At 41.2% G+C, this 13237-nt stretch overlaps 1 pseudogene; it reads right to left on the minus strand.

The window, feature by feature from the left end:
• Positions 1-3857: 3857 nt before the first annotated feature.
• On the minus strand, positions 3858-4604 carry LOC102818090 (annotated as a pseudogene).
• Positions 4605-13237: the final 8633 nt, after the last annotated feature.

A 13237-nucleotide genomic window follows, 5' to 3' on the forward strand; every position in this document is an offset into this window, starting at 1 on the left:
AGTTAGCAGTCCAGTGCTTATCATAAAAATATCACTGTTGTTGCTAAGTACTGTCAAATCAGTTCTGACTTATAGTGACCCTACATAGGGTTTCCAATGAGTGGCTGGTGAATTTGAACCTTGCGGTCCATTGCTTTACCCCATAGTCCACACCAAGATTCCCATCTTCGTGTTTGTGAAGTGGGGGTCTCATGGTAGTGTCAGTCATTTATTGTTTCTGTTGTTGTTATTAAGTGCCATCAAGTCAATTTCAACTCATAGTGACTCTGTATAGAGTTTTTGACAAGCAGCTGTGGGTTTGAACTGGAGACCTCGCCACCACACCAGGACTCCAGTGTCAGTATTAGAAATATGATGCAAATCAAAACCACAATGAGATCCTAATTCACATCCACTAGGGTGGGAGCCCTTGTGACAAGCACAGTGAGGTGCTCAGCTGCTAATTGAACACTGGTCACTAGAAAAGACCTAGCAATGTACACCCAACAATGACTGATGATGTTGAGCTTCTTTTCATGTGTTTATTTGTACATCTTGTTTAGAAAACAATGTCTATTCATGTCCTTTGCCCGTTTTTTGATTAGGTATGTGTCTTTTTGTTGTTGCATTGTTGTTGTTGTTAGGTGCCAACAAGTTGGTACCCACTCATAGCGACCCTATGCACAACAGAACGAAACACTGCCCAGTCCTGCGACAACCTCACAATTGTTACCATGTTTGAGTATATTGATGCTGCCACTTGGCCAATCCATCTCGCTGGAGGTCTTTCTTTTTTTCTCTGACCCACCGCCTTACCAAATATTATACTCCTCTCCAGTGACTGGTCCCTCCTGACAATATGTCCGAAGTATGAGAGACAAAATTTGGCAATACTGGCCTCCAAGGAGCGCTCTGGCTGCACTTCTTCCAACATAGATCTGTTTGTCCTTTTGGCAGCCCAAAGGTACTTTCAGTGTTCTCCTCCAACACTGTAACTCAAATGCATCAAATCTTCTCTGGTCTTCCTTACTCACTGTCCAGCTTTCACATGCACATGAGGTTATTGAAAATACCATGGCTTGGGGAAGGCATACCTTAGTCCTCAAACTGACATCTTTGCTCTTCAACACTTTAAAAAGGTCTTGTGCAACAGATTTGCCTAATGCAATACGTCATTTGATCTCTTGACTGCTGCTTCCATGAGTGTTGGTGGTTGATCCAAGAAGAATAAAGTCTTTGACAACTTCAATCTTTTGTCCATTGTTAAGAATGTCGAGTTGTAAAAGTACTTAAATATTCTGGATATTAAACTATTATCAGGATTTCCAAATAGGAGTCCTGGTGTAGCTCTGGGGGTTAATGTGCTGGATTGCAAGGTCAGTTTGAACCACAAGGTCAGTCGTTCAAGCTCACCAGTCACTCCTCAGAAACGCTATACAGGGTTGCTATGAGTCGGAACTGATTCCACCACACTAAACAACAACAATCTGTTATTATTATTTCACTTTCTCCATAATGTCCTTTGATGCAAAAAGTTTTCAATGTTGATGAAGTCCAATTTATTCATGTTTTTGTTGCTCATACTTTTTTGATGTCAAATCTAAGAATGTATTGCTAAATACAAAATTTAAAGATTTACCTCTATATTGTCTTCCAAGAGTTTTATGGCTACTTTTATATTTAGGTCATTGCTGCATTTTGAATAAACTTTTGTATATGGTGAGACAGGAGCTCTGGTAGCGTAGTAGTTACAAGTCGGACTGCCAACCTCAAGGTCAGCAGTTCGACACTACCAGCCGTTCCATGGGAGAAAGATGAGGCTTTCTGCTCCCATAAAGATTTACAGTCTCGGAAGCCCTGTACAGGGTCGCTATGAGTCAGGACCGAGTCCACGGCACACTACTATACCACTACATACAGTGAGAGGTACAGGGCCAACTCCATTCTTTTGCATGTCAAAATAGAAGCTTTGTTATTGTTGTTATCTTAATGGGAAAAAAATAATCAGAAGTTTGGTAGCATTCAGGTGCGTGTCTGATCTAAGGATGAGATAAATAAATTCTGGAGCTTTTCCCCTAATTCTTTTATTTTATAAAGAAAAATATTGCTGAGAAATCTGACAGTTAGTGGTATAGTGAATTTTCCAATGCCTCTTCTAACCCCACCAACTGATGTTTCTGCCCTGTTGGGTCTGGGTAAGAGAAGGTGGAAGAAGATGCTGCTTGGATAGTATGATTCAGCTGTGGGTGTTACCACAGTGCATTGTAATTGCAAACACATGGAATTTTAGCAGGAACCATCTCAGAGGCAGGAGAAGGAATCTCACTATTATCAAGAATAACGAACCCGAGTGGAGTGTATCCTTAGGATGCTGAGATTCCCTGAAGTTTCAACCTCTACCCAGGGCTGGAAAGCTATTGGAGGAGTGGCAGAGGAGTAACAGCACCAGTACCAAGAACCAGAGTATGAGACAGAGCGGTGGACCTCCCAACCCATGGAGCAAGTAAAAGTGAGTGGCTTTGGGCAGGAAGTTTGCTTGTAGAGTGGGGTGCCTCCAGGCACTTCATTGGGGGAACCAGGTTTGCTGGTCCAAGGAACTAGAGTGCCTTCTGGCTGAGGCGTACGGTGAGTGTGTCCCTTGGCATATATCAGCAGCTGACGAGAACGCTGTGCCCTGAGCATTTCTGACCCTGAGTTATAATCTGAGTTCAACTTCACTAACAAATACCGTAACTCTGAGTATATTGTCTGAGTTCATAATCAGACCCACTAGAGAAAGAGAGAGTGCCAGGCGAGGAATGATTAGTCCTTTGTATTTATTGCAGCGTTTATAAAACTCTTTAAGGAAATCAAGTTCAGGTTCTTTTAGTGATGGTGGTGATTGCTAAGTGCTGTCAAGTGAAGTTCCAGCTCACAGCAAGTGTATATATAGTGTCCAACACTGTAAACCTTTGTGGGAGCAGAAAACCTCATTTTTTTCTCCCCCATCTGAGACACTGGTAAGCTCGAACTGCCAACCTGTTGTTCACATTCAGGTGCTTAAACTACAGAGTCACCCACCACGCTCTACGTAGTGGTGTTAGTGACAAAATCTGAGGGGGAGTCGGGGACTAGAACTGCAGTCAGCTACTTAGTGATTGCAACTTGGCCACGGATGGAGAAGACCTCTGTGTGAACGCAGAGTCCTAACAGGACAGTGCACTGTGGAAAAGCAGGACAGAGCTTGGCTAGGTTTGAATTCTGGGTTTGTTAATTAAATAATGTATTTGTTGTTGTTGTTGTTAGGTGCCAGCGAGTTGGAAGAGAATCAAACAGTGCCTTGTTCTGTGCCAACCTCACTATTGTTGCTACACTTGAGCTCATTGCTTCTGCCACTGTGTCAGTCCATCTTGTTGGGGTCTTCCTTTTCTTCTTTAACCCTCCACTTTACCAAGCATTATGTCCTTCTCCAGGGATTGGTCCCTTCTGATTGTATGTCCAAAGTATGAGAGACGAAGTCTAGCCATCCTGGCTTGTAAGGAGCACTCTGGTTGTACTTCTTCCAACACAGATTGGTTTGTTCTTTTAACAATCATGGTACTTTTTAATAGTCTCGAACACAACACCATAACTCAAAAAATGCATCTTTTTTTTTTTTTTTTTACAATCTTACTTATTCATTGTCCAACTTTCACATGCATATGAGGGTATTAAAAATACAATGACTTGGGTCAGGCGCACCTTAGTCCTCAATTGATATCTTTGCTCTTCAGCATTTTGAAGATTCTTGTGAAACAAATTTTCCCAATGCAATACGTCTTTTGATTTCTAAGTGTGTGTGTGTGTTTAATATCTTTAATTATGTAAAGATTTGTTCATTCACATCACCTAGAGAACAATTAACCAATGCTCTGCTTGGCAGCCAGTCTCTTATCTCTCTCTTCCTCGAGGAAGAGAAATCCATGGTTTGTTGCCTTTGCAAATAACGAAAATGTTGGAAGGTCAGGTGGCAAAGCTGTTGCCATTGGCATCTTTCACATGAACCACATTAAAAGAGCCAGGATATCTCTCTGTGTTAGTGATCACACCAATTCTTCCTGGGTTGGTACCTCCAGTCACCATACACAGGTTACCAGTGTCAAACTTGATGAAATCAGGAATCTTTCCAGTCTCCAAATCAATCTGAGTGGCGTCATTCACCTTGATGAGGGGATCAGGGTAGTGTCTGGTGTGAGCATCATGGGTCACCAGATGGGGGATTCCTTTTGTGCCCACAAAGATCTTTCTTACTGCTCCTCAGGTGTAATACAATGGACAGCAAATCGACCCTTGGTGTCATATACCAGACGGAAATGTTCTCCGGTTTTGTTAATGCTGATAACATCCATAAAACCAGCAGGATATGTTATATCAGTTCGGACTTTGCCATCAATCTCAATGAACAGCTGCATACAGATCTTTTTAACTTCATCTCCTGTCAGGGCATACTTAAGTCTGTTCCTTAAAAAAATGATCAGTGGGAGGCATTCTATCAGTTTGTGGGGGCCAGTGGATGGGAGTGGAGCAAACACACCAATCAGTTTGTCCAGCATCCAATGCTTTGGGGCAGCCACACGCTTAAGATGTTTCTTGGGATTATGAACCATGGCAGCGCTGAGCAGGAAACAGCAGTCTTTTGATTTCTTGACTGCTGCTTCCATGAGTGTTGATGGTTGATCCAAGCAAAATGAGGTCCTTGACAACTTCAATCTTTTCTCCATTTATCATGATGTTATCTATTGGTCTAGTGGTGAGGAATTTGGTTTTCTTTACATTGAGGTGCAATCCATACTGAAAGCTGTGCTCTTTGACCTTCTTCAGTAAGTATTTTAAGCTCTCTTTCCTTTCAGCAATCAAGTATCATCTGTATATCACATGTTAATGAGTCTTCCTCCAATCTGGATGCCACATTTTTCTTCATATAACCCAGCTTCTCAGATTATTTGCTCAGCATACAGTTTAAATAAGTATGTAGAAAGACTACAACCCTGGCACATGTCTCTTCTGACTTTACACCATTCAGTGTTCTCTTGTTCTGTTCAAATGACTGCTTCTTGGTTAATACATAGATTCCATATGAGCACAAGTAAGTGTTTCAGAATACTAATTGTCTACAATGTTGTCCGTAGCTTGTCATGATCCACATAATCAAAAGCTTGCATAGTTAATAAAGCACAGGTAAACATATTTCTAGTATGCTCTGCTTTCAGCCAGGATCCATCTTACATCAGCAATGATATCTCTCATTCCATGTGCCCGTCTGAATCTGGCCTGAACCTCTAGCAATTCCCTCTCAATGTACTATTGCAGCTGTTTTTTAAATTATCTTTAGCAAAGTTTTACTTGCATATGATATTATTGATATTAGCCAGTCATTTCTGTAGTCCATTGAGTCACCTGTCTTTGGAATGGGTTCAAGTATGGATCTCTTCCAATCTACTGGCCAGGTAGATTGTACCAAATTTCTTGGTACAGATGAGTGAGTGCCTCTGGTGCTGCATCAGTTTCTTGGACGATTTCCATTTGTATTCCATCAATTCCCAGGGCCTTGTTCTTTGCAATGTACCTTGAACTTCTTCCTTCAGAATCATTGGCTCTTGATCATATGTTACCTCTTGAAATGGTTGACTGTTGACCATTTCTTATTGGTACAGTGACTCTTTGTATGTTCCTTGCATCTTCTTTTGGTGCTTTATGTATCATTCATTATTTTGCCCATAGAATCCTTCAATAGTGCAATTCAAAGCTTGAAGTTTTCCTTCCGTTCTTTCAGCTTAGGAAATCCTCAGCACATTCTTCTCTTAGTTTTCTAACTCCAGATCTCTGCACATTTCATTATACATTTGACTTTGTCTTCTCGAGCTGCCCCTTGAAAATTTCTATTCAGATCTTTTATCTCACTTCTTCCATTAACTTTAGTGTCTCCACGCTAGAGTCTCTTCTGACATCCCTGTTGGTCCTTTCCTTCTTTCTTGACTTCTTAATGATGTTTTGTATTCTTCCTGTATGATGTTCTTTATGTCATCCCACAACTCATCTGGTCTTTGATCAGTAGTGTCTAATTCATCAAATTTGTTCTTCAGATGTCTAAATTCAGGTGGAATATGTCCAAGGCCATATTTTGGTTCTCATAGACTTGTTTTAATTTTCTTCAGCTTCAGCCTGAACTTGCTTATGAGTAATTGATGGTCAATTCCACAGTCTACCCTGGCCTTGTTTTGGCTAATGATTTGGAGATTTTCCACCGTCTCTTTCAAAAGGTAGAGTCAATCTGATTTCTGTATATTCAATCTGGTGAGGTCCATGTGTATGTATAGTCACCTTTTATTTTACTAAAAGTATTTTCAATGACAGTCTTGGAATAACAAGGCTTTGTGATATAGGGATCAAGACACAGCCTGAAGGGGTGGGTAAAGGAGAAGAAATAATGTTGAGATGTTTGTTCACAAAAGGGCAAGTATTGCATAAGACCATTATTGTAAAATCTTAAGAAAAGATGTCCATGTTAAAGGGAAGGGAAGACAAGTTTTTTTCTGTTGTTTATCACGGGTTGCGGGGAGGGGACAGTAAGGCACAGGTTGGGGATAATAATATCATAGCTTGGGTGAGGAAGGGGAGGGCAATACACAAGAAGAGGGAGGGGGATGGAAGAACAAGGAAGATGGGGGAACACTGAGACAGGTTTGCATGGACTAAATGGAACAGAGGTAAATAGGGATGTATGCTCAACCTCAGAACAACAGGACTCTACGATACAAGGATAAACAAAAATCTGAATAGGTAACAGAGGGGGAAGAATGTTAAGGTGATTGATTGTATTATGGATATTGCTTTCCTCTGCCTACTAATGTAAAATAGACACTTGAGTGGGATAGAAAGGAATATCAGGAAATAGGATTACAGAAAGCCTGTAAGCCTGTCTTCAGCCTATAACTGGTTGGAATTCCTAAAAGGGGTTCTAGAATTTGCCCAGTGAAATAGACATCTTGTGGAGGGTTTGTAGAATATGGGGCCTTGAATGGACTCCTGAACCCCATACAGAGCCTTCTGAGGTAGAACATTCCCACTTGAAAGAACATGCAGACCAACCTGGAGTGGCTAAAGGAACAGAAGATGCTTCTTGAAAGAAAGACCAGCATATAAAGAGAGAGAAAAAAAGACTGCTTGGCTATTACAAGAATAAGCAAGCTGTTGCCTGGGAGCCATGAAAGCAAGCCATCAAATCCCTTCAGTACAAGCTCCCAAGACTGAAACGCAAAGGGAACACACAGCATGTTTGTAAGCTTAATGGTAACCACATTGGTCTACATGTGAGTGAAAGTGGAGGAAAGGCAGTAATGAAGACATGGGCTGAGCTTGACCATGTTCCATAGACTCCTATAAACCTTGAGATGAAAGAGAGAAGATGAAGGGCTGGTTGGTCTGAAGTTTGGGGAGACTTTGGAACAACTGAGTCCATGGACACTGACCTAGCCACTTGGGGTTAGAGCTGAGAGTAGTAAACTGTCCAGCTGACAGGAAGTGGGGAAAGGTGTGCAAGAACACCCAAATATGCAGATAGTACCCATTTGACCTACCTTATATGGCTTGATGATCAAAATCTGAGTAGAGGAAGATAAATTTGTTACAGGAAGCAAGTAACAATTGTTACAATTTTATGAACTTGACCTTATCTTATGGATGTAGTAGCTCAAAATACCAACCAAGAGGGAAGGAGCCTTCAGATCAAAGATCAAGCATTTCCCCTCCCCTCAGAACACAGGACTGATAAGGACAGGCAACTCAGACACTGGCTACCAAAATGGAGGGGGGCGGAAGGTGGGGGGGCGGTGGCGTAAAGGCATGAAGTGGCTGGCTTACAAGTTTTTATGAAGGAATTTAGTTTTAGAGTGAGTGGGGGAAGATAGAATCCCCATCTTGTCTGGATGGGTCTGGTGAAAGTAGATGTGGATAGGATTCTTTTGATTCTGAAGGTAGAAGATGTGTAACAAAAAGGAGCAAGTAGTTAATCTTACATTCCAGGAACAGAGGACCCTGGGACCAGTAAGATAAGAGCACGAGCAGAGTGTGGGATCCTAACCAGGGAACCATCGACACCAGAGATGGAGGTAGAGACAATGGCATGGAGGGATAGAGCATCAGAAGACTCTAGACTCGTGGAAAGAGAAAGGCTGTGTGCTGAAAGACAGGGGGCTGGTTTTTTAGAATGTGTCCTTTGTTTATTTAACCAATTATATATTCCTTCAAAAAAGGGGGTTGTAATCATTACAGTGAAACAAGATGAGATTGGTTGAGTACAAAACTGATATTCTGTCATGTAGACTATCATTTAATCGCAGTAAAAGCTTTAAATAAAAAAAGTATTTGCAATGAAGAAGTCATTGGTTTTGCAAAATTCTATCATGCATTCTCCAGCAGCCTTTCTATCATCAAGGCCACATTTTCCAACTACTGATCCTTCCTCTTTGTTTCCAACCTTTGTATTCCAATCACCAGTAATTATCAGTACATGTTGATTGCATGTTTGATCAATTTCACATGGGAGGAGAAGTTGGTAGAATTCTTTAATTCATCATCACTGACTTTAGTGGTTGGTGCATAAATTTGAATAATAGTTGTATTAACTGGTCTTCCTTGTGGTGGTGTTGTACCATGGAGTAGGTTCCGACTCATAGCAACCCTGCATAGGGTTTTCCAGGCTGTAAATCTTTATTGGAGCAGAAAGCCTCATCTTTCTCCCGCAGAACAACTGGTAGTTTCAAACTACTGTCCTTGAGGTTAGCAACCCACCTCATAATCACTACACTACCAGAGCTCCTCGGTCTTCCTTGTAGGCGTATGGATATTATCCTATCACAGACAGTGATGCACTTCAAGATCTGTCTTGAAATGTTCTTTGTCTTGAAATATTTTTTGTATAAATGTTCTAAGAACATGATGTCATTCTTCTTCAAATTTCATTCCCAGCCTAGTAAACTACAGAACTGCAAGATTCAAAATGGCAAATACCAATCCATTTCAGGTAGGATACTGAATTTATGCATTCCATTTCATTTTTGACATCTTCACATTTCCTAGATTTACAGTTTGTACACTCCATATTCTTATTATTAATGGTTGTTTACAGTTGTTTCTCTTCATTTTTGTTTTGCCCCATCAGCAAATGAAGGTCCTAAAAGCTTTATTCTCATCATCATGGTCAAGTCTCTTTGAGGAAGCAGCTCTTCCCCAGTTGACTTGTAAGTGCCTTCCAACGTGAAGCGTTCATTTTCTGGACCTATGTCTGACAATATTCCAGTGCTCTTCTTCATGTTTCAGTATTCTGGTGCTGACAGTGTTTCACTGCAGTTCATAAAGTTTCAGTGACTAAATATTCAGAAAGAATCCATCTCTCCTTCCGAGTATATCTTAGTCTGAAGCTCAGCTGAAACCTGTCCACCATGGGTGATCCTGCTTGTATTGAAAATACCAGTGACATAGCTTTCAGAATCACAGCAACAAGCAAGCCACCACAGTACAAAAATCTTACAGACAAGTTGTGGAATTAGTGTACAACCCTGATCAGTTCTTAACTTCTGAGTCCCAGATATTTTTTTCTGCAAAATGGAACCATATAGAAATTACCTCAGATGGTAATAATGGCTCTGGACTACTAACCACAAGATTGGTGGTTCAATCCCACCACCAGCTCCTTGGGAACCTTTACAGGGTCACTGTGAGTCAGAACTTACTTGACACTACTTAACAACAACAAATGAAGCAATATGAGTATAGGCATACTTCACACAAGTTACGTGTTGTTGAGGAGTCAACTTCAAATCATGGCAACCTCATATATATCAGACAGTATACTTCGGACATATTGTCAGGAGGGACCAATCACTGGAAAAGGATGTCATGTTTGTTAAGGCGGAGGGTCAAAGAAAAAGAAGAAGACCCCCAGCAAGATGAATTGACCATGCGGCAGCATCAATGTGCTCAGGTGTGGCAACAATTATGAGGTTGACCCAGGACCAGGCAGTGTTTCGTTCTGCTGTGCATAGGGTCACTATGAGTCGGTACTGACTCAGTGGCACCTAACAACAACACTGTGCTCTACAGTGTTCTCAATGATTCATTTCTTAAATGTAGCTCACCAGTTCTTTCTTCCAAGACACCTCTAGGTAAACTCTGACCTCAAACTTCCAACTTTTTGGTTAGCAATTGAATGCTTAAATGGTTAGCACTGCCCATATTCTCTGTACAGCTCTTAAATCAAAACAAACAAAAACAAATCCACTGCCATTGAGTCAGTTCTGACTCAGTAATGCTAAAGAACAGAATAGACTTGCTCCTTGGAATTTCCTAGACTGTAACTCTTTACAGGAACAGACAGCCTTATATTTCTCCCTCAGTGTGGCTGGTAGGATTGAACCACCAACTTGTGGTTACCAGCCCAACACCTAACCCACCACACCACCAGGGCTCCTTGTATAGTTCTTGTTTTTGTTGTTGTTATTAAATGCCATCAAGTCAGTTCCAACTCATAGCAACCCTGGATAGGGTTTCTGAGGACTGCTGGTGAGCTTGAACTGCCAACCTTGCAGTTCAAACCGACTTTACAGTTCAGTACATTAACCTGCAGCGCCACAGGCACTGACAAAAAACCCACCTTTATTTGTTACTGGCCCCAGAAGAGCTTGTACATGGCCTTCTGCACAATGTACTTCTTTCTTGATTTATTTTCAATGTAAGGGAAGCCACCTGTCCTAACTATACACCAAGTTAGGATAGGTGAGTCCTAAAAGCAGCTTTGCCACTCTCTAGAAGCATGCCCTTTCCAAAAGGTGTGTCCTGGTGTGGCGCTGTGGTTTAGTGCACTGGACTGCAAAGTTGCTTTGAACCATAGGGGTAGTGGTTGAAGCTCACCAACTGCTCCTTGGAAACCCTATACAGGGTCACTGTGGGTCGGCACTGACTCGACGGCACTTAACAACAACAACAACAATCTGGCCCCTCCCAACTTCAACTATCACTAAAGGAGTTCTTTTCCCTTCAGATTTTGTGATTTCTTATGTTCAACTTCAGTGCACAATATGAGAATTATCCCATGGTGTGATTTTTAAAAAGCAGCTCTAATTTATGGCGAGCCTGGTACGTGCAGATGTATGGTAGAGCACTTAAAAGTTCACCAGCACCATGAAAAGTATATGTTTTTATTCCCACTAATGGGTGAAGGAATAGATTCAAATAAAAATTTGTCCAATGACACTTGGCACAACTGAGATCTGAACTCAGGCCAACTTGATTTCCAAAGCTCTTGTTCCTAACATGGCTAATTCCAAAGTCCTGTTAGCTATTAACACAGGATTGATTGCTCAAAGTCACGCTAGTCCATCTGAATATCATTAGGTTCATTTGTTGTTGTTGTTTTCCTTTTTATTCCTATTTTCCTATTTCTTGAATATTCTTTGGGCTCATGAACCCCTTTACCTGAGCTTTTTGCAGAAATGGGAAAAGCCCTAAGTTCCTAAGTTCTTTCTTTGATTTCTCTAGAATTGTATTCTCTCCACTAGGGCTTCCTGGGTGGCATCCTTCTACTCTACACACATGGGATTTCCATGAATCACACAGAGTCTGTGGGAACTGGTTTTGTTTTGTTTTCTTAGCCTTATTTTGCTCAACGGCATTTTAAAATGAGGCTTGTAGTTCTCATTTACGAACATCTATAGTGGCCTTAGTAGTTTAAATGGCAGTAATGATTGTTGTAAAAATTGGCCTAATTTTTCTGTTACTTTACTATTACTATCCTATAATTTGGAGTTCTGGTGTGGGGCTGTGGAATAATGCAGTGGACTGCAAGGTCGTTTGAACAGCTAAGTTGGCGGCTCCTCAAAATCCATACAGGGTCACTATGAGTCAGAACCAACTGGACAGCTCTTAACAACAACAACAATCCTATAAATGGAGAATTACTTGATTCTAATTCTTCTCATTCATTAGGCAAATGTGAAACTTGAAAGCCAGGAATGAACAGACCTCTTCTTATTCACACACTTTCTGGTTCTTCAGGAATTAGAAAACGGAGGTCCACAGAGGCTGTTTGGCCCAGGACAACTACACAAACAGAAAGGCAGACTCTTGTTCACCGAAGAGCAAGGACAGTCATCTCGGCGATTGAATGCTTGTTGTGATTCGCTGCTTTTTCTCCCAGAGTGACCTTGAGAGGCACAAATGGCTTGCAGTAGGCTGCCAACCTGAAGGCTGGTAGTTCGGACCCACTCTGCAGCAATCCAGAAGAAAAGGCCTTGTAAAGATGAGAGTTAAGAGAAGTTCTACTCTGTAACAAATGGGTTCTCTGAGTTGTGGACTAAATGACAAGTTTTTTTGCATTATTATTATTATTATTATTATTATGATGATAGGTAGCCTTCTCTTGTCTTCTGGGAATTTTACTCTACTTGGACAGTGTATATACATTTAATACAACACAGTATCTGATAAAGCCAAATTGTTGTCAGAAGCAAGATGTGTGATCTCAACCCATTCTAAACTTCTTACACTCAACATAAGAAATGTAATAAATTCTCCTGTCAAATGCATGTCACCTACCACAGACTCACTACCTTCTGCTGATACAGTGGGACTGTCATTCTAGTCTTCAGCCTCTTGGAGGTTGAAGATTACATGCTTGGAAGAAGCTACCAAAACATCCTTCTTTCTTACATAAATTGTATTGTTTGGGGCCAGAAGCGCTTTTTAACTTTGCTGCTACAAACATAAGTATAGTGTGTTTGGCAAAGTTGTTGTTGTATGTTGTCAAGTTGATTCCTACTGTATAGGGTTTCTGAGAGTAACTGGTGGCTTTGAACTGCCAACGTTGTAGTTATCAGTCCAGTGCTTATCCCACAGTGCTATACCAGGAGTATACATACACACACACACACACATATACAATAAGCATGGTGAATACATACAATAAGTGCTGGACTGTGAACTACAAGGTCCATGGTTTGAGCCCACCAGCCATCCACAGGAGAAAGATGAAGCATTCTCCCAAGAAGATTTATAGACTTGGAAACACTATGTTGTTTATTAGTGCCTTAAAGTCAGTTCTAACTCATAGCAACCCTGTTCAGGTTCCCAAGTAGTGGCTGGTTGGTTTGAACTACTGACCTTGCAGTTAAATCTACCTTGTGGTCAAGTGCCTATCCTACAGTGCCACAACAGGTAGCTATGAGTTAGAATTAACTCGATGGCA

The sequence above is a fragment of the Chrysochloris asiatica genome, unplaced genomic scaffold, assembly GCF_000296735.1.
Source record: "Chrysochloris asiatica unplaced genomic scaffold, ChrAsi1.0 scaffold00258, whole genome shotgun sequence".
Classification (NCBI taxonomy): domain Eukaryota; kingdom Metazoa; phylum Chordata; class Mammalia; order Afrosoricida; family Chrysochloridae; genus Chrysochloris; species Chrysochloris asiatica.